Source organism: Pinus tabuliformis, chromosome 2_1 (genome assembly GCF_031772625.1).
Source record: "Pinus tabuliformis cultivar Carrire ecotype Pingquan chromosome 2_1, CPIR1, whole genome shotgun sequence".
In the NCBI taxonomy this organism is placed as follows: Eukaryota; Viridiplantae; Streptophyta; class Pinopsida; order Pinales; family Pinaceae; genus Pinus; species Pinus tabuliformis.
In genome coordinates, this window is record NC_142299.1 from 571,400,859 (window position 1) to 571,424,353 (window position 23,495).

The following is a 23,495-nucleotide window of genomic DNA, read 5'->3' on the forward strand; positions in this document are numbered from 1 at the left end:
GCGTAAAAATGCATGGAGTAAGATGCCATCCATAGTTGTAAGGACTAACTATGATAGTAATACTTTATGAACTAAAATGGTGTAGGGAGACTTGTATGTTGGTATGAGCTTAAGGCTGCTTGTCTCTTTGTAGATAAGTTAGTTTATGGGCCCCTCTTTATTACATAAACAATGGATATTGGGAATCTTGAAGTAGCCTGGTTAAAGGAAATGGTTGATTTGTTTAAGAAGCTATTAAAGAAGTAATCAAGTAATATTGACGACCTAAAAATTCAGCTTTGGTTTGCTAGAGGCAGTTTAGGACTTGGAGGATTTGGGCAGAAATTCAAGGATTTACTCCTTGAAATTTGGGGTTTGGAAGTATTGGCCTTGGCCCCTGGTCACATGGCTTGATGAGAGCCATGAATAAGAGTTATTCAAAATGGGGTTTACCAAACTAAAAATACCAATCTTTTAATTAAATTACACTTCATTTCTCTCCCAATGTAACAAACAACACCCATAGAAAATTCCCTGTTACTTCACGCCACTAGACATCGATGGATCAATGATCCCTTACACTAGTGGTCAATTGCACTAGAGAATCCACAAAATAAAACTCTAGTATGGTTATTATCTGGTTGACAAAATTTCAATTGATGACCATAAATTTTTGTTTACCAAGAACGTTAACTAACAACACTAGATATTGGAGTACCATAAATTTTGAAGAAGAATGTCATGATGATGTCACAAAGGATGATGTGGTGAATCGTGATGCCATGTGTATGACACATACATTTTTTTGGAATTCCAACTATGTAACATGAATGACACATGGTTGATGAGCACCAGTATTGCAACTCCTAGGGCTACCAAATTTACTTTATCAACCTGGGGTTTGTACAAACTTGGAGGTGACAATGTTGTATAAACAAGCATATGCGATGGGTCCACTCTTTGTCACTGCTAAGATGGTGATAGACCACTATGGTTTCTCAAACCAGCTTTCTATTGATTTAGAAGAAGCTTGATTACCAATGAGGAAAGGGGAAATTTGCACTAACTCGAACCTGGTCTATAGTAGTAAGGAAAGACTGAAATCAAATGCTTAAACACACCATCCATTAAGTAAGTGCTAAGAGAATTTGCTTCAAAAGAATGCTAATTTAACATGTGTATAATCCCACTATTGTAGGCATGCAATCTGAAATAACCAAACGTTCTACTACTATGCATGTAAAATGAACACAATAACTTTGTTCATTTTTGCCTTTTTGTGTGAAAATGTGAATGGTAAATCCTCTTGGTGATGTGGCAGGTGGGTTGGAGATCATGATGGAAGGTCATATGGCTTAGGAGGCAAGTAGGGGTCTTCTTATTTCTTCCTAGATGCTTTTTCCATAATTCGCCCTCAAAACAGGCCACTACAGGTCGTCCTACAGGATGTCCTAATGCCTCCTACAAGATGTCCTAATGCTCCTACAGGATCCCCCGTATTCCTATAGGATATGTCTGAGAGAATAGGAGTGATTTGGAAGGTGGTGTAGGGCCTAGGGAAGGTGAATGGTGGGAGAAATAAGGCAAGGGAGTGGCTAGGACTCCTTCAGATCTCAAAATAGAGTTTGTAAGATGGCTGGATTTTCTCAACAACCCTGAAAATTTGTTCTTATGGAATGATGAATTGGGTGAGGGACTTAGTGGCTTTTGATGATCATGGATGGATGAGGTTAGGTTGGGGTTGCTAGTCATGAGATCTCCCTGCACTGTTGAAACTCCTGCACTGCATCAATCACTGGTATTTATCCATGAATCATGTCAAACAAGAAATATTTTCAATCAACTAAGAAAACAAAATTCCATTAACTAGTTGCCTATTTCATGCATGGAAAAAATTGTAGAGTAGTGTGAAACACTATGAGATCTAATGCAAGGCTAAAGATATCAGAAATGGAATTTGAATCCTATTCTTGAAAACTAAAAATATGCCGACCTAAGTAGCAGAAAACCCTAAATTCCATGAGAAATCAAAATTCTACCTTTTTGGGCTGCATAGGAGTTCTTTCCTCAAACCATGGTCGGCGAAGGGTGGAGTGAGGAAAAAGCTACCTACTATCAAATCTTTGGTGTTCCTTTATCTTCCTAAGGTACTGCTAGATCAATGCACAAATGGAAGCAAACTAATCAAATCTACAACTACTTGCAATGAAATAATGCTAAAACCAATTCAACCATTAATCTATGAAATCAACTAAACATACAAATACAAGAAGAGGAGCCTTTTATGCTTGGGTTGGTCCCTAACCCAAGAGCTTCAGCCCTCTGATTCAACTTAGTATTGGATCAAGGAAATGCTCATTCTCATTATCATATCAGAAAATTACATAACAATGTCTTCCACAAGTCTTGAACTCGAAAATGCTTAGTGCTCTTACATAAAAAATCTGAATCCTAATGAGGCTCTAGGCCTCTTTATTTATACAACTGAAGTCTCCAATGACTTCCTTAAATATAGGGAGGCTCAACTCCCAAACTCAAGATGAACTAGCTCTTTAACTGTCATAGGCTCGACTGTCTTTTGATCTTCATGACTCAACTACTTGCAACTCCGAGCTAGTGTGATTTGATGGATGAATATTCAATTGAGTGAAGATTAAATGAGGAGGATCTATCTCCTAAAATATTTCCTCCTTGTCTCATTCAAGTTTCTACCCTTAATTAGCCAAAATTGCCATGATTTTCTCTCAAAAACCTGCAAGCAATGCACATTAGTCCACTAGACGTAACATCTTACTTTTACTCATCTCATTAAGCAAAATATAATCAAAATATGTAAGGAATTATGAGAAGAGTTGATTTAAATAATCTTGGAGGTGTATTAAGGTCCATATAGTTACCCAATGATGATGCTAATCATCACCCCCCTACTGAAAGTGTTGCTCATCCTCTGAGCAACTCAATCTATATCCATGTATTTCATTGCTCTAGTGGCCTCCCTGACATCTCATGCTTATGCTATAGTTTCTTCTTCCTGTGCATGAAATCCTGCCTTCTTCTCTATCTCTTCCCACTGCTTTATTTCTTCCTCTTCCTTCCTTCCTTCCAACATTCCTAACAGCAGTGGTGGACTGAGTCTCAAGCCAATCCAATTGAATTTGAGTCTTTTTAGAGCTTGCTTGTACATGGGTGTCCTGTTTAGTGCCTCTCTCATTCTCTGAGGAGAATGGTATTCTCTAATTTTTAGGCTATAGGGCAAGGTGTTCCATCTCCTTTGGCAAGCTTGCACGCTATCATCTCCTAAAAACCTGGACATGTATTCAAAGTGTGTGACTGTTTGCTCTTGGGCAGCAAGGTACCTAGGTGTAAGCTTGGGATCATTTGCAATCAGGTTGTGGGGTGCTGATGACAACCATTGGGTTAGATTGCTCAGCTCTTATCATGAGGGGTTTTGTCTCTTGTCTTGAAATTACGTTCTTCATCTTTGCAGCACTTGCCTCCTCATGATTCATCCATGATGCTAAGATCATCAATTGCAAGTCCCCAAGTTTTGAATTTGGGTCCCACACATTCAAACCTGTCAAGGCCAAGTTGTGTCGATAAAACTCAAACATTTTAGCACTATCCTCCAAGGTGATTTGATTACAGAGATCAATGATTTTTCTATAGTATTGGAAGGGAATAGTGCCTCTTTGTGCTAAAGTCTTAATTTGGAACTATAGCCACTATTCCTTAAGATACAAGGCATTAGACTTTGCTGCCATCCTTCACTAGATTTCCTCTAAGGATAAACTAGCCATAGCTGCCAACTGACTTTATCTTTCTTGTAGATGTCCCCTTAGCCATGCATTCTCTGCTTCCAACTAATCTTTCATCATTTCCTTTCTATCCCTTATGCTTCTCAGTTATCTGCCCATATCCTTTACTTTCTCCTCCATGTGGTCCACATCCTCCACTCCTTTGGACTTGGCAATTTTCATCCACCTTTGTGTTCTTGCCCTTTATTTCTCAAGATCAAAAAATAAGGGGATGGAAAATTTCTGTGGAATGACCCTACCCCCTTTAATGAAACTGTAGTAAGAGTCAAGGTTTGGTTGAGGACCAGGTTCCCTCAGTTCTAGATCTTCCTTCTTTGTTTCTTGTTGAGTGATAACTTCTTGGTCCATTTTCCGAGTTTCCTGTAGGTTTAGTAGAGTTTCCTATAGGATGGCCTTTTCTTCCTATAGGTCATTTCGTGTCTCCTGTAGGATACCTTTTCCTTTTGATGAGGTAGACTTGGTGACAGGCCTCCTAACATAAGTGATGGGAGATATTTTCCCTGATGATCCTTCTCCCTGATTTTTATCAAAAGGAGCTATCTTTTCTTGCTACTTTGGTGAGTCTTCATTGACAATAGGAGTTTTGGTGTGTGTTTGAGGTCTTGCCCGATCCTTGTGCTTTTTCTTGTCCTAAAGTACACTGGGGTTTGTCTCCGTCTCTTCCCCTTTGACTTGATAGGTGTACTTAGGGTAGTAAGAGTAGCTGCTGCCTCTTTCTCAGTGGGTTCTAGAGATACCTTGGTGATTCTTCCCCTTCTTTGCCTTGAACTATAGACCTTGTTCTTCCTTACCTTTTGTTTCCTCTTTTCCATTCTCTTTGTCATCCTTGTCTTTCTCTTCCTCTTCTTCCTCCAGGTCCCCACTTTGTTCATCTGTTTCTTATTTTGCATCTTCGTATGTCTCTTCTTCATTTTACTCCTTTTCTTCCCCTTCTTCCTCTTTTGTTTCTTATTCACACCTTTAACTAGCACTGGGGATTTTGTCATATTCAAGAGATTTTATTTCTCCCTCTGCCTGCATGTCTCTGAAAGTTGTCCATGTAATATGGAGTCTTAGGTTTTGGAGATCATCTTTTAGGATGAGTTTGATTAACCCATGATGGGCTAGCTGTTGATGTTTCCCTTCCTGCACTTTGATGCTCATATCTATCATTGATTGAAGAAGAAAGTAGGGTATGCTTAGTCTATTTTGAGGAGGTGTGTCTGCTCCAAATCTCAGCTCTTGGAGAAGCTTGAAATGGTATCCATACACCACACTGTATCTCCCTTCACATGATATATATTTAATGAGGTGGTAGCTAATTTCATTCCAAGGGTATGGAAGGCTTTCTCTTATGACCCCATTTTTTCCCCCCATTGCCTCCTCACCTTCCAAAAATAATTTCTTCTTTGCAAGGGTGTTATTACCCTTATCTTCCTTTCTCCAAGCAACCCTAAAGGAAGTGTGGTGATTCTACCTATGACTTCAGGGGTGATTTATACTGAGAGGCCTTTCACCACATCAGTGGCATGGGCCCTAGTTAGTGGTATGATTGAGAGAGAAAAGTCTCTAGCCACCTCATCATCGTATCCCCTCATTTTTTCAAATAAACCCATCCAATTGTGCCTTGTGAAGATTTCTACTACAGGGGGGTGCTGATGAATTCTCATTGTGTTTGTGGGTTCCCTCTTGTTAAATCCCCTTGTCATTTTTTCTCTGGTAATTGTGGAGGCTTGTATGGGTATAATTCCAATTTATAATGCATGAGAGATTTTAAATGAAAACTCTGTAGTATAATAACCCTAGACTGCAATGTCCTTAATAAAATGGAGGGTTTTTCTATATTTTTTTTAATTGGAAAATGTGGGAAGGTGTAGTTCCTACCTATTGGATACTGTTTGATGAAACTAACCTTTGATCTTTCCTCTCTAAATGCCCACTGATAATCCTGTAGATGCTTGCTCTGTATCCTGTAGGTACTCCTGAAGGATCCTATAGGTTTTCTCGTAGGATCCTGAAGGTGCTCTTGCACTGAAAAATGCTCACTGTCTTTCCTGTAGACATTGCTTCAAGAGCCGAGAGAAACCTTGCTTTGATGAATCCTCGATATTGTGAATGTCTCATTTGCATGGAAATCAATGTTTTATTTCCTCATTTGGGTGATTGTGTGGGATGGTGTGTTGGCTACCGAAGTACGAGCAACCACTTTTGGACCATTGGTCCCATTATCACTCCATCATTCCTCCATACCCCGTGATCATCTCCCACTTCGATCCTCCGTAACTTAACCATTTTTGGCCTCATCTCCTTTTTCTTATGATTTGACTACTTCCATGTGTGGAGTGATCTAACTATATTCTCCTCGTTGACTGGACGAAGGTGGCCAAGTTAACTAGCCACCTTTGCTTATAAAACCAAATCTTACAAAATCCTACATTTTTTTATCATATTATGATAATGAGAGAGCTTAAGCGAGATGACATAACTGTGGGTAAGATACTTTGATGATGCTTCTTGTTGGAGAATGATGTCCCTGTGCTGTGTATTTGTTGCATATATTTTTTTATTAGCCTCCTTTGATGCTTGTTTCCTTTGATGTGCAGGTACTGGAGAGTGATGCTGATGATCCTGCTGTTGCTGCTAAGCTCTGGAGGAGCTTCCTTCACATTTGGATCTCTATGCTAAAGATGACTGCAACCTGTGAAATTTTGTTTTTTTGGATAGGCTGCTACAGGATTTCCTACAGGAAACCTGTAGGATGTCCTATAGCTGCCTCTCCCCTAAACTTTTCATTTTTTTCACTTTTGGAGCACGAGGATTGTTGTCATGGGTAGAGAAGGGGTATAGTGATTGGTAGGTGAGAGGTATAGCCTTCAGGTATTGTCACCTTTTCCTTTGTTTTCAACTTCACCTTTTTTTGTTTTTTCCTGAAAACTGTAATGTTTTTGGAACTGACTTATTGGATCAATGCAAGGGTAATAGCAATCATGATGGTGAGAGGCACGGTGGTGAAGTGGTGGAGTAACATTTTATTTTTTGACACTAGCGAGTCATCCCCTTGCTCTAGGGTCACTTTTCTTAGGATTCCCAAGCCACTGTAATTCTTACAGGATCCTCCTGTAGGTTTTCAAGGAATCCTGTAGAAAACACAGAGCTGGTGTAAACTGAGTTGGAGGAGTTCATAAATGGAGGGATTGATGGGATAATGAAGAAGATGGGATGGAGGAATGAAAATATGAATTTTATAGGTCCTTCTTCTCCTCTCTTATTGCTCTAATCCTCCTCTTGTTGACCAAAAAACAACATTTTCAATGTTTTTCTTTTCTCTCTTGTTATATATATATATATATATTTTGTTTTTTTGTTTTTGAAAACAACTAGTCTTCCTCCAAGAGGTTTTCATCCTAGCTGCTTGCTCTGGGTGCCTCAAAAGATGTTTTCACCCAAAGATATTTTTATTTTTTTGACACTATTGGGCCGCCCCAAGAGGGTTTCATCCCAACAGTGGGACTCAAGTGCCTCATGGAGGTTTTCACCTAAGTATCTTTATTTTTTTTTCCTTTTTTTCCTTTTTTTACACGGACTTGATGGGGTAGAAGCTGAGACTTGCTCCACCACCATCACTGTCTTGCTAATGACATTGATGAATTATTGCTTTGACAAGGGCTTCCTGTAGACCTTCAATATGTTCCCATTGAAAAGTAAAGGGATAGCCTATGCATCAATGTTTCTTATCTGTACTAAACCATTATCATGACATTTTTCTATGACATAAGGCCCTAACCATCTAGTCCTTAACTTGCCTTTAAAATCCTTGTATCTGGAATCATACAACAAAGCCCACTCACCTTCTTGAAACTGTTTTTCCTTTATGTTCTTTTCATTCCAGATATTCCTTTGAACTTGAGTCACCTCAGTGTGCAGGAGGGCCTTCATTCTAAACTCATCTAACCCATTCAACTAGAGAAATCTCTCTTGTTGTGCCCTGGTGAGATCTAGATCTAGTTCTGCTGCCATTATTAAGGTGTTGTATACAAATTCAATGGACAATAGGGCCTTGTTCCAATAGACTAGCTCATAAGGGGTGAATCTAGTGGTGCTCTTCCAGGTGGTATTGTAGGCCCAAGTGGCCTCAACTAATCTATATGCCTAGTCCTTTCTTTTTATGAAACCAACTCAAGAAAAGATATAAAAGATAGATCAATGCCTTATAATTCAGCCTCTTCGAGGGGGAAACCTCCTTTACATTACATAAATGAACAATTCTTGGATGATACAAATGAAAAGACCTCCTTTCTATATATAGGAGTCTAAGGGGTCATAGCATAATGAGAGCCTACATAACAATAATAATGTAAGGGCACAATAATAACAATAGGGGGCTTCTATGGGGCACAATACTAACAATATGGGCACTACATGGGTACATCAATATAATACGTGGGTTGTACTAATGACAATAAGGGGTTACACTAGTAGTATAGGGGCCTAACATGCCCCTCTCCTTCAAAAAGCGTTGTCCTCAACGCTTGAGTAGTTCTTGATGCTTCTGTATAAAATTCTTGTCCTCCCATGTGGAATCTTCAGCGGGTAAGTTATTCCACTTAATGAGATACTCTGAAATTGATCGATTTCATAGCTGTCGGGTTCTTGTTTCTGTGACTGCTCCAGGTTCCAATATGATTTTTCCTTCCTCTTCAATTTCTAGCAATATTGTTTGAATTGGGATCTTTTGCAACTTTTGAATAAGTGGCCATACTTCTTCGTCCTTCTTCCATTCATCCCTTGCTTCATTTATCCAATCTGGTTGGATAATAGAAATAGCACAAAACAATGCTTCAACATCCTCATCCTTGAAGAGTCTTCCTATTCAGTAAGGTCGCCATTTTTTAAGTGCATGTAGTATTGCCAACATTTCCTTCTCGTAAATAGCTTGCTTGAGATGTAGCAGTAAAAATACCCAATCACCTACATCAAAACATTTTTCACTATGATGTTGATCTACTTGTTGTTTCATTTGATTTTGCACCGAAGTGGCGTTATCCTTTAAAAGTTGGAATACTTGTTGTTGATGCTCGATGTGATCTTTCTCTGCTTGAACCTTTTTCTTCTTGATATGTCCTTCTATCTCTAGAGTTTGAGGAGTGGTAATTTCTTCCAATCCTTTACAAGATATGGTCGGATTCATTTCTTGATGCTCGATGTGATCTTTCACTTCTTGAACATTTTTCTTCTTGATATGTCCTTCTATCTTGATAGTTTGAGGAGTGGTAATTTCAACCAATGAATTACAAGATATGGCTAGATTCATTTCTTCTTTCTCGATGTGATCTTTCACTTCTTGCACCTTTTTCTTCTTGATATGTCCTTCTATCTTGAGAGTTTGAGGAGTGGTAATTCTTGCCAATGATTTACAAGATATGGTCTGATTCATTTCTTCTTTCTCTGGGGTGGGGTCTTGGCGTATATCTTCTTCTTTTGATGTTTCTTGATCCTTTTCTTCCTCCTCTTCATATTCTATGTAAAATAATTTCTTTTCAGCACACTTATGACCTTTAGTGCATTTGCTATCACAATTGTAACAAAGCCCTTTTTCTCTTTTTTCTTCCAATTGTTGTGGTGTAACCCTTGTAGGTTGTGGAAGGCTAGGAGAAACAACACTTCCATCTTTATAGTTGTGAGGGGTATGCTTCCTGGTTTCCATAATTTTGCTTTCCACTATGTCACAAAGCCCTTTTACTCTTTCCAATTGTTGTGGTGTTACTCTAAAGAAGATGTTGCTCTTTGCATCCTCATAATGTGCTATCATTGCCTCCGTGAAAACTGACCACGTAACAAGTTGTTTACGAGAACAAAGCCCTTCATACCATAAAAATTGATCCGGTTCTAAATATGAAGATGCAATAATATCTTTTGTAACAATGGTACACCATGTCGATCAAAATATTGCTCCATCTGAAGTATCCAATTTACTGGATCCTTGCCATCAAACTTCCTCATCTTGCTTTTTCTTGATTTTAGGAGCTCAATATTGAAACGACTGTAACGCTGTACTTTCGGACCTTTAAGTTCTGAAATTTAAACCTGTAGTAGACCTCTGTGTCCTCTTTCTAATGCCACCAGTCTGATCCAAATTGGATTCTCCAAGAAAGAGTTATGCACAATCTCCCAATATGACCTGATTATATACCTTTCTAGAAGAGTGAACTTGTATGAAGTGCCACGTGTCACTGTTTCGACCTTTAGCTCTGAAAATATATACAAGAAACTACAGTCCGTCCTCTTTTTGTAACTTCTTACGAAATTTCAATCTGATGCTCAGAGAGAAAGTTATGACGATTTTCCCCAGGTCACCTGTTTGGAATGAAATTCAGGAGTCTGCAAAAAGAACAACTTCCTCAGATCATATCTTCGTAAATATAGCGCAAAAAGATCTGAAATTTGGACCCGAGATTCAGCATGATTTCTTCTTAATTGGGTTTGTTTTTTAGCTTCTGAAACGTCACAGAAAAAAAGTTATAGCGAAAATGCCACGATGACCTGTTTGGAGCAATGAAACCCTAGAATCCAAAGCTCTGATACCAAATGTTATGAAACCAGCTCAAGAAAAGATAGAAAAGATAGATTAACGCCTTAGACTTTAGCCTCTTCAAGGGGGCAACCTCCTTTACATTACATAAATGAACAATTCTTGGATGATACAAATGAAAAGACCTCCTTTCTATATATAGGAGTCTAAGGGGTCATAACATAGTCAGAGTCGACATAACAATAATAATGTAAGGGCACAATAATAAAAATAGTGGGCTTCTATGGGGCACAATACTAATAATATGGGCACTACATGGGTACATCAATATAATACGTGGGTTGTACTAATAACAATAAGGGGTTACACTAGTAGTATAGAGGCCTAACATTTTTGCTACTACTAATCACTTTGGTCAGAATGCCCTCCAATGCTCTGTTGGTTACCTTCGCTTGCCCATTAGCTCGTGGGTGGTAAGGAGTGGATGTTCTATGCTTGATCTTGTGTTGGCTTAACAAATTTTCAACCATGTGAGATGTACACTGGCTTCCTTGATCAGTGACAAGTTCTCTAGGGTACCCAAACTTATAAAATACATTTTCCCTTAAGAACTCAGCCACTTTCTCCTGTGTTGCTTCATTGATGGCCTTGGCTTCAACCCACTTGGTTAAATAGTCAGTGCACATAATGATGTACTTCTTTTGCCTATATGGAGGGTGAATGGGTCCAATGAAATCCATGCACCACTTGTCAAATGGCTCGAAAGTCACTTGAGGTTGCAGAGGCATTTCATCCCTTGTGGTAGGTTACCTCATCCTTTGGCATCGATCACACTGACTAATATACCTCCTCACATCCTAGTGAAGAGTGGGCTAGTAATAACCAAATTGTAGCACCTTGAATGCTGTCCTTTTGGCTGCAAAGTGACCTCCACAAGGCCCATCATGACAGGCTAGAAGGATGTCAAAGAATTCCTCCTCCCTGACACATCTTCTCAGAATTTGAACTGGGTCTAGTTTGAAAAGGTTGCCCCCAATCCAAGTGAATGGGGCGCTCTTCCTCACAATATTTCTTTTTTCTTTGGAGGACAAATTTGGTGGAAACTGTGTAGATACCAAGTAATTTACTATGTCAACAAACCATGGAGAGAGAACTGAAATGGTGAATAAGTGTTCATTCGGTAACTGATCATCAACCATTCCTTCCTCCCCTACAGGCAAAGTCAATATGGATAAAAAATATGCAATAACATTCTCATTGCGAGGCTTATCAATAATAGTTAGATCAAACTATTGTAATAAAAGTAACCATCTAATAATCCAGGAATTTACATAAGGTTTATTCATTAGGTATTTAATCGCAGCATGATTAGTACCACAAATTTTTGGTAACATGTAATGTAATGCCTAAATTTGTTCAATGAATCCACAATAGCTAGGAGCTCCTTTTCAGTCACTGTGTAGTTCAGTTCAACTTTTGACAGATTCTTACTGATGAAGTAAATGGCATAAGGTAACTTGTCATCTATCTGGCCTAGAGCTGCTCCTATGGCTTTGTGAGAGGCATCAACATGTATATGGAAAGGAAGGGCCCAATTTCGGCCTCGAAGAATAGGTGCAGTGGTCAACTTGTCCTTTATGGTGTCCAAGGCCTCTTGACAACTTTCTGACCATAAAAATTCAGAGTCTTTGACCAATAACCCAAATAAAGGAGAAGCTAACTTGCTGAAATCTTTTATAAATCTCGTATAGTATCCAGCTAAGCCTAGAAAATTATGACATCCCTACTTTACAGAGGTGGGACCCTTTGGATGATGGCTATCTTATTTGGGTCCACCTACAGTCCTTTCTGGGATATTGAATGACCTAGAATAGTCCCTACAGTCATCAAGGACTCACATTTTTCGGTACTAAGGGACAAGTTCATTTCAATGCATTTATTCAACACCTTACCCAAGTTGGACAAAGACTCACACCAATAGGGTGTAAAATCATCCATATAAATTTCTACTGCATCATGGACTAGCTAGGCAAATATACTCAGGACCACTCTCTAGAAAGTGGAAGGGGAATTGCATAGGCCAAAAGGAAGGACCCTATAAGTGAAAGTACCCCAAAGACAGGTAAAGGTGGTTTTATACTGGTCCTCTCGGCTGATTTGGATTTGATTGTACCCGCTGAACCCATCTACGAATTAAAGAAACTTCTTCCCTGCTAGACCATCTAGCACTTGGCCAATGAAAGGTAGAGGGAAATTGTGCTTCTTTGTTGCTTTGTTTAACTCTCTGCAATCAACAAAAATCCACAACTTCCCATTTTTCTTTGGAACCAACACCAAAGGAGAAACCTACTCACTGTTCGAGACAGGGTAAATGAATCCTACATCCAACAACTTTTGCAGTTCTTCTTTGACTATATCCTTGAGAGCTGGATTCATTCTCCTTTGGGGTTGTCAGACTAGTTTTCACCCTTCTTTGATATAAATGTGGTGGGTACAAACTGAGGGGTGCACTCCCTTCATTTCCTTGTAACTCCAAGCAAAGGCATCCAGATGTTCCCTTAGCATGTTGCAAAACTTTTCTTCTTGGTATATAGAAAGAGAGGGGTTGATTTTCAAAGTTTTTTTAGGGTTGAATTCTATGGTTTTGACATAGGTAGGGTTTGAATAAGCTAATAATAGATCAATCTGATGGTTTCTCTTGGTTTCCTTTACTGCTTCCTTTAAGGACAAGGTGTTGGGAGTTTCTAGGGTATAGAGTTGGGCTGAGTATATTTCATCTTCTTCCTCCTCTTCTAGCCATGAAGTTAAGTCATGTTCTAGAGATGGCTGAGCAGGAGGGTACAAGACCAACTGCTTGGGTAGATGCCCATATTTGATAGTAATATTTCCAACCCTACATCTAATGTAGGCATCGGAAGTAGCTAACCAGGGCCTACCAAGTATGAGAGGATAACCGGTAAGCTTGGCCTTAGGATGGAGAACTAGGAAGTTTGTAGGGTACTCCAAGAGTCAATGGAGACCATCACATCCTCAACAATCCCCTCAGGGGTTACTGTGGAACAGTCTACAAGTTGCAATACTATTGTGGTCTTTCTTAATGAGCCCTAGAGATTGAGTTTGAGCATGGTGTCCTTAGTCATTACATTAATGATGCCCTCAAGATCAATCAAAGCATGTGGGACAATGGTGTCATTGATGTGCACATCTACTACAGGGCTTCCAGGGTCCAAATACTTTGGGAAAATTACCTTCCCCAGCGTTAAGGTAGACAACTGTCTAATGACATTAATGGTAGGGGTGTCTCTTTTTCGCTTCATTGGATGTTTGGAACATTTCTCTTTAATAAACTTGTTGTAAATAGGTACATCCATGATGGCTTGGAGAAGTGGAATTTTGACACAGAGATTTTCAATTCACCTAGAAGTTCATTCTCTTATGGGGTGGCCTAGACTGGATGAGTTAATCTTTCAGGAAAGGGTGGTGGATTCACTCTAGGCATTCTTTGCTCTCTTTCCTCCTCAATCTCCCTAGGTGGAGGTGGATGTTGGTTGACTGGGAGTACTCTCCCAAATTTTAGTTTGATTTCCTGAGTCTCCATAGCATAAGCATGATAGGATGTCTCTCCACTACATACTTGTTGTTCTTGTTTATTGTTCAGGTTTGGATTTGGCTGGGCAGACATCTGAGGTTGTTTAGGTGGAGCAGGGTGTAAAAGCTACGGTTGAGTAGGACGTGAAGGCAATAAAGCTGGAGCATTGTTGAATGGGGGCCTCCACCCTTGGGGTGGTGCATTCCACTGAGGCTGTGGCAGAGTATATGGCTGAAATGACTAGCTGGTCTACTGGGAATGGTACTGAGATGTAAAATACCAAGGAGGAGGTGTAGACCAAGAGGGATGAGCAGGGGGTCGCCAAGAGGGAATGGATGTGTTCTGGTTAGGATTGTAATATGCATGGGATGACCCTTTCATTCCCTGCTGGTATGGTCGAGGCCCATGGGGCCTCCTTTGATTTATGTATAAAAGTTGTTTAGTCACCCTTTTAGTTCCTTGATACACAAATTTTAGTCTAGGTAGAGAAGGGCACTTGTCTGTGGAGTGGTTTTCTTCACAGACCGAGCAAATTTCAATAAGGTTTAATGAACATTCATTCCTAGGGTGCCTCATTGTGCATCTATGACAGAAGATGGCTACTGCTCTCTCTGCTTCCTCCTGATTTCTCTTGATGTGCATAGCGTCCATCTGTAGGGTAAGGGTTTGCAACATTTCACTCTTGAAATCTTTTAGCATATTTCCAATTTCAACTTTATTTATGTGTTGAAAGAGGATGGGCTGGCCATTGGTTGACTACCCCTACCCTTTTTCCTAGCTACCCTAGAATGATTCCTAAAGACAGTCTTGATATTTTATAGGGTAGCTGGTAGATGTCCCCTCCTGCTAGTAGGTTTAGGGTATCAAGAAGATCTTCCCTTACCCCTCAGAGTAGGACCAACTTCAGTTACTCAGGATCAAGTGTGCACCTAACCCTTTTGTAACTAAGATGGAATCTATGTTCATAATCCTCTAGGGATTCATCATGCCCTAAATTCATCCCAAAAATTTCCTCTTTAGTGTCTTTGGACCTGCAATAGTCTTGGTACTTGTTGTTGAAGGCTTACTACATCTGAGCGCAAGTTGTGATGCTATCCCTAGGTAATCCCATGAACCAGCGCAGAGCTACATCCTTGAGAGTGTATGGGAATAATTTCAACTTCTTCTCATTAGTCGTGTAATCATAAGTTCTACATATGACAAAAAACTCAAACAAGAAAGTATCTGGATCTTCTGAGGCCAGGCCATGGAAATGAGGAAGAGCAGAGGGGCTTATGTTTTTCATCTTGGTATCCCCATTAGTTTCCCTGATGGGAAAGGCACCATCAATTATTTCTCTATCTCCTCTGTCATTCCTATTTTCAGCGATTACATTAGTTGGAATGGGTTCTCCTTCTTCTTCACCCCCTGTAGGCTCTTCAAAAATATCTGGTTGTTCGCCTAAGGGATCCTCCAATTCACAACTACCGAAGAGGAGGGAAGGTTGGTTGTTTGATGTGGTGAGGGTATTTGGTAGAAATTTTCCTAAGTTATCCCTATTCCTACGAGGCATGAAAGAAGTGTTTTTGTTTTGTTTTGTCGTTTTTTTCAAGCTTTGAGGCTAATTACAGAATTAAAATAACAAACTGAATGGAAACTAACTGTTGAATGAAATCTTACTTGTAGAATGGAAAAGAAATCAAACCAACTTACAATTACTTTTGCAGAAATGAAGCTAATAGCAGAATGTCAGATATAAGAAATGGAAGAAAGAAAGCATAAATCACATCTTACTCTGACACCTCCCCGGAAATGGCGCCAAAAAGTGATGAGCACTAGTATTGTAGCAAGAATGTTGCAACTCCTGGGGCTATCAACTTTACTTTATCAACCTGCGGTTCGTACAAACATGGAGGTAACAATGTTGTATACACAAGCATATGTGATGGGTCCACTCTTTGTCACTGCTAAGCTGGCGATAGACCACTATGGTTTCTCAAACCAACCTTCTATTGATTTAGAAGAAGCTTGATTACCAATGAGGAAAGGGGAAATTTGCACTAACTGGAACCTTGTCTACTGTAGTAAGGAAATACTGAAATAAAATGCTTAAACACACCATTCATCTAACTAACTTCTAAGAGACTTTGCTTCAAAAGAATGCTAAGTTAACATGTGTGTAATCCTACTATCCTAGGCATGCAATTTGAAATAACCAAACACTCTACTATTGTGCATGTAAATGAACACAATAATTTTTTTCCTTTTTGCCTTTTTGTGTGAAAATGTGAATGATAAATCCTCTTGGTGATGTGGTAGGTGGGTTGGAGATGGTGGTGGAAGGTTAGATGGCTTAGGAGGAAAGTAGGGGTTTTCTTCTTTCTTCCTAGATGCTTTTTCCACAATTCGGCCTCAAAACAAGCCACTACAGGTCATCCTATAGGATGTCCTAATGCCTCCTACAGGATGTCCTAGTGCTCTTACAAGATCCCCTGTATTCCTACAAGATCTGTCCGAGAGAAATAGGAGTAATTTGGAAGGTGGTGTAGGGCTTAAGGATAGTGAATGTTGGGATAAATAAGGCAAGGGATTGGCTAGGACTCCTTCTGAGCTGAAAACAGAGTTCATTAGATGGCTGGATTTGCTTAACAACCCTGGAAAGTTGTTCTTATGGAGTGATAAATTAGGTGAGGGACTTAGTGGCTTTTGATGATCATGGATGGATGAGGTTAGTTTGGGGTTTCTGGTCATGAGATCTCCTTGCACTTTTGAAACTCTTGCATTGCATCAATCACTGGTATTTATCCATGAATCATGTCAAACAAGAAAGATTTTCAATCAACTAAGAAAACATAATTCCATTATCTAGTTGCTATTTCATGCATGGAAAAACTTGTAGAATAGTGTGAAAAACTATGAGATCTAATGCAAGGATGAAGATATCAAAATGGCATTTGAATCCTATTCTTGAAAACTAAAAAGATGCTGGCCTAAGTAGTAGAAAACCTTAAATTTCATGAGAAATCAGAATTCTGTCTTTTTGGGCTGCATAGGAGTTCTTTCCTCAAACCATGGTCCATGAAGGGAGGAGTGAGGCCAAAGCTACCTACTATCATCTCTTTGATTTTCCTTTATCTTCCTAAGATACTGATATAGCAATGCAAAAATGAAAGAAAACTAATAAAATCCACAACTACTTGCAATGAAATAATGATAAAACCAATTCAACCATTAATCTATGAAATCAACTAAACATACAAATACAAGAAGAGGAGCCTTTGTGCTAGGGTTGGGCCCTAACCTAAGAGCTTCAACCCTTTGAGTCAACTCAGTGCTGGATCAAGGAAATGCTCATTCTCATTATGACATCAAAAAATTACATAGCAATGTCTTCCATAAGTCTTGAACTCGAAAATGCTTAGTGCTCTTACACAAAAAAATCTGAATCCTAATGAGGCTCTAGGATTCTTTATTTATACAACTGAAGTCTCCAACAACTTCCTTGAATCTAGGGAGACTCGGCTCCCAAACTCAGGATGAATTGGCTCTTTAACTGTTGTTGGCTCGATTGCCTTTTGATCTTCATGACTCGATTCTTTGCAACTCCGAGTTAGTGTGATTTGATGGAGGAATATTTGAATGAGTGAGGATTAAATGAGGAGGATATATCTCCTACAATATCTCCTGCTTGTCTCATTTGAGTTTCTTCCCTTAATTAGCCAAAATTGCCACAATTTTCTCTCAAAAACCCGCGATCAATGCACATTAGTCCACTAGACATAACATCTTACTTTTACTCATCTCATTAAGAAAAATATAATAAAAATATGTAAGGAATTATTAGAAGAGTTGATTTAAATAAGCTTGGAGGTGTATTAAGGTCCATATAGTTACCCAATGATGAGGCTCATCAATGGTGATACACACATCAACAATTTCCATGTGTCAAAGGACACATAACATCTAACATGTGTCAAATAGTGATTAGGTGTCAAAGAATGAGGTGGCATTTTGAGCTATCATATTGGTATATTGGGATTTCGTAAATATGATAGTTATAGAAAACCTTCAATATCTTGGTATTAAGTCATCCATCTAGATAACACGTTAGCATCCACTACAAGTCAAATAGTAACTAGGTCTTAAAGAATGAGGTGGAATGCTGAGCTTTCAAACCGACATATGGGCATGTCAAGATTTTGTAAATATGGTAGTTAGAAAATATATTCAAGATCTCGATATTCCATATTGGGATACTATAACACTAGACAATTGGAAAAATCACTTTTTATAAAAAATTTGGTATGGTAGGGCTTCGATATGATGGACTGTCAATAGACATGGACCATTGCGAGAGTGACACTTGACCAAGGGTTTCCACATGTAATCCATGTGGCTTTTACAAATGTTGATGTGCCCCTTAAGGGTTACATATTGAAATGGGAATAAATTTATATCATTAGAAAGCTCTCAACGAGTAGATGACAATGGTGGTATTAGTATGTGATTTGAGGTGAAAAAGAAAGAGGAAATTTGATATTCCTATCTTCATAGTAAACCTTTAAGGTTAGGTCTAGTTATGCTCCACAACCCTAATATGAAATTAGGGGGTTTGGTGTGCTACAGAGTGGTATCAGAGTTTTGATTCAAACACTAGGCCTCGAGGGAAAAAAATACACCGCCAGAATAAATTTTGGAGCTATACTACAGAGAGCTAAAGCTTTGACACTTTGAATGAATATTCTTGGAGTAGAGAGTTAATTTGAATATTTATTGTGATGACATCATTGAATTTAAACCTTGCTAATTTATTTAACCTATGTATGAATGTGCTAAGAAACAATTTTGGGCCAGTCTAAGCTAGTGTTGGTGTATTCTAGGTAACATAGTATGTTTAGTTTTTATTTATGATTATTTTGTACTAATAGATGTATGTGTTTTTTTGGAACATAACGACATACATTTCTAGTTGAAAGAAAAAAGTAACGTGTAGCAAAATGGTCCAATACAACTTGGAAAAAACTTCTAGTGATAGAGAAGAAGAGTCAAATAATAAGAGTGAAGTATAGACACCTCCTTACTAGATGGAGATAATTAGAATCTCGAGGGTTGAACTTGGGGGTATGAGATTGGTAATGAGAAAATTTTCAAAGCGAAAGAGAAGTAGGAAGAAGTAAATGTTATGATTTTACAAAGTCTATCAGATGTGTAACGAAGAAAGAAACACAAACTAGATGTATAATTTGGATAGGATTAGGTCAAAAGAGCTTCATGGTCCATCTGAAATATAGAAGTATAAACTAGAAACCATCAAGAGAAAAAGGAGTAAATCAAGAAAGAGGAATATGAGTGCAAGATATGATACATCCAATTAGGGTAATTTAGTAGACATCCCTGAGGGTGGAACTAACAGTTCTAAAGTTGTCTAGCATGGTAACTAAATCAGGCTACCCAAGAAAAGGAAGAAGAGGGTTGTGAAGAATGCATTTCCTAAAGAATTCAAGAAAGAAAAAGCTGATACATTCATTGGAGAAGTCAAGAAGAATGAAGAAGATGAAGCATAGACTTTGGGTCTAAGGAAATATTTTAGAGTGCATAATTACTTTTAAATATGAAAGCATGGGTAGCCATATTTAATTTGATGGATGACATATGGTGGGAAGATCTTAATAATTTCAAGTGATCATATTGATAAAATAATTTGACTTGGAATAAATTTTAGAATTACTTCAAGGAGAAATACTTGTATGATAGGTGTTATGATGGAAATATCAAGGAAATCCATGAACACAAGTTGGGAAAACTCACTCTAGTGGAATATGCCAACAAGTTCATAGAAATGTTGAAATATGTACTCTACATCATAGATGAGAATATAGAATTCTAGCATTTCCTCAGTGGAATACCACAATCCTATTGAGAATGAATAGAATTTGATGAGCCTAATATGTTAGAGGACACTATTTTGAAGGATAGATATTGTTATGACTAGATGAGCCTAAGAATGAATGCCAAACATAATGGAAAAAAAGGAAAATACCATCTTCAAGAAGAAAGATTGAGTTCCTTATGCTACAAGCAGGCTGAGAAAAGCGTCAAGTTTAGCATACTATCTAACAATGATTTCCAACAAAATGTTCCATCTCCAAGTGGGAATAATCCGATTTTACGAACAAAGGAAGATGCCAAAGAACCAAGGAAAAATCCATTGAAGTGTTGGGGGTACAAGGGAAGAGCACATGTTAAGAGACTATCCACATCGACAATAAGATAACATAAAAATGTACAATGTCCAAGATGATACTACTATCAATGATGTGGCCAAGAGTGTACCCCATATTTATGTAGCCATGGAAAATAAGCAAATGGACCACCAAGCCTCAATGGTTGAAATTGAACGTATATTTTCCAACCACTCTGTTTCAATTCTAATTGACCTCGATTTTAATCTTAATTATATTACCATGTAGGTTGTGTAAGCCTAGTTTTTATAGAGAAAAATACATCCCTAGTCATGGCTAGATCAATTAGCCACGAGAGCCAAAAGGAAGGTAACTTATGCTATTAAATTATGTCAATTTGAGATGAGTGGCCTACCTACACAAGCCGCTTTATATCTATTTCCTTTGGGGTCATGTGACCTACTAATTGACATATATTGGCTAGCAATAAATAATGCTAAATTGGACTATTATAATAAAAATTTGGAATTCATAGATGACGAAGGAGAACAAAGGATACTTCAAAGAGTGTGAAAGCTTGTGTTTATGAAATATATTTCAACTATGCAATTGAAGAAATATTGTAAAAAGTGATTCCCCCTTGTATGCCACACAAATGACAGGCTTAGTAGGGGATAACAAGTTCAAGATTGAAGATCATCCCATGCCACAGGAATATAGTGATGTATTTCCTGAAGAGATACTAGGATTTCTACCCAAGAGGGACATTGATTTCTCCATAGAGCTCACTCTAGGAATCATTCCCATATCCAAGGCACCCTATAGAATGAGCACATTTGAGTTGGTGGAGTTGAAGATAAAATTGAAAGAAATATTAGAAAAGTGTATATTAGACCCAATACGTTTCCCTGTGGAGTTCTAACATTGTTTGTGAAGAAAAAGGATGGTACCCTTAGGCTATGTATTGATTATAGATAACTCACTAAAGGAATTATTAAAAACAAGTATACATTGACAAGGATTGATGATCTATTTGACTAGTTGAAAGGAGCCTCGATGTTTTCAAAAATAGATTTGAGGCATAGATATCACCAATTTTGAATCAAATATGATGACACATACAAGGTGACATTCAAGAATACATATGGAAACTATGTGTTTGTCGTGGTGTCATTTCGGTTAAAAAACACTAGCTACACTTATGTGTCTTATAAATAATACTTTCAACAAATACTTGGACAAGTTCATACTGGTTTTCATTGATGATATTCTAGTCTATTCAAAGACTAAAGAGGAACATGGAGAATGGATCAAGGTTGTGTTACAAGTGATATGAGAGAACCAACTATACACTAAACTTACTAAATGCACCTTTTTCCAATTGCAAGTGCATTACTTGGGTCATGTTATCTCAAGAGAAGGGGTAATAGTTGATCCTAAAAATATTAAGGCCATATTGGAGTGGATTCTTCCTCGGAATGTAACATAAATAATATATTTCATGGGGATAACATGATATTTATAGGAGCTTCACTCAAGTATTTTCAAAGATTGGGAACCTTCCAATGATACAAAAGAATGGAGAAAGGTGTCATTGGAAATCATAATGCACAATGATATTTTAACATTTGAAGTGCCTTCTCACACATTGAACTATCCTAAATATTTCAAACCTAAATAAATATTTCTTGGTTTGCGCCGATGTTTTCAAGGAGGGATTCTTTAGATTTCCCATGCACGATGCACACATGATCAACTACAAGTCCAAGAAATTAAATGAACATGAGAGGGAATATGTAACACGCTATTTGGAGCTTATATCCATAATGCACACCTTAAAAATTCAAAGGCACTATATTTTTAGAATTATATTCACCTTAATGATGGATCACAATAGGCGGGAATATTTGTTTAATCAACTTCGATTGAATGCCAAGAAAGCCAAGTGGATGGATATATTAGCAAGTTCAATTTTGATATTAATCATATTAAGGGAAAGTAAAATTGAGTGGCTAATGCACTCAATAGAAGCATGTAAGTGATATCCATGACAACCATTAGCACATGTGAGAAAGACATCAAGGAAATAATCAGAGAAGTCCAATAGGAAGATGGGCACTTCTAACATGTACGTAAATGCTTGCAGCAAGATCCCAAGTGGCCAACGGGAGAAAACTATTAGTTAATGGAACATGGATTATTATTGTACAGAGGGAGATTTTACATGCCTAATGTAGTTGAAGTAAAGAAGCTCATAATGGATGAGTTTCATAGAAGACCATGTGCAAGTCACCCAGGATATGAAAAGATGACAACATCCATAAAAAAATTGAAATTTTGGATAAGGATAAAGAGGTAATTATTGAATATATTTCTAGATGTTTATGTTAGAAATTAATTAATAGAGCAATGAAATGCACAAAATATTATGGAAACATAAATACAGAAATACATAAAATAAGAGAGACACAAATATACGTTGTTTACCCAATTTGGGCTATGTCCACAGAGAAACAAATAGTCCTTCCTTTTATATTATCCAAAAAAATGAAGAAATACAACTTACAATAGATCCACTATAATTTCCTCTTCTCTCTCACACAACCTCCTCTCTCTCTCCCGCTCAGAATAATAATACACATTTGCAATGCAATTCCCTCATATAAATTGAGGGTTGCCTTATAGGGAAAAAACCCTAAATCAACATAACCTCTACCATTATCATCAACTTAATGAACGACCTAGATTGACTACGAAATTACAATATTTTACATGGAAATTTTCATTTATTTTTAGCTTTGGGGGTACTACCCTCGAACCCCCACTAGGGACCCACTAGCCCTCAAAACCCCTCTGGGGGCCCGCTAGCCCCTAGACCCCTACGGGGGGGGGGGAATCCCCCCGTGTGGAGGGGTGTATAGTATTCCTGGTGTACACACTTGGCTAAAATAAGACCTCTGAATCAAGAAGATAATCAAGCTCCACGCCCAACAATCTCCCACTTAGAGACTAATTATAGCAACTTCACCGCTGCTTCATTTGCTGGACAATGCTTCCAATTTGGAACTGTTTGTTTCTCATCTTCATCATCATACTTCAAGGCCAATTGGAACTAAGCAGAATATTAATTACTCCCTCGTTACAACTTTTGTTAACATATCTGCAGGATTTTGGCTAGTGTGTACCTTTTCTAGCTTTAACTGTCCATATTCCAACACTGACTATATGAAATTTACTCGAGATGTATATATTTAGTCTTAGAATGTAAAGTTGAGTTTTTTACAATATGAATGTCACTTTGGCTGTCATTGTATAACCTTCCCAACTTTGACTTCTTACCTAATTCATCCATAAACCTTTATAACCAAATCATTTCTTTACTAGCCTTTGTAGTAGCAACATACTCTGCTTTCGTTGTTGAAAGTCCAACAATGTTTTGCAAT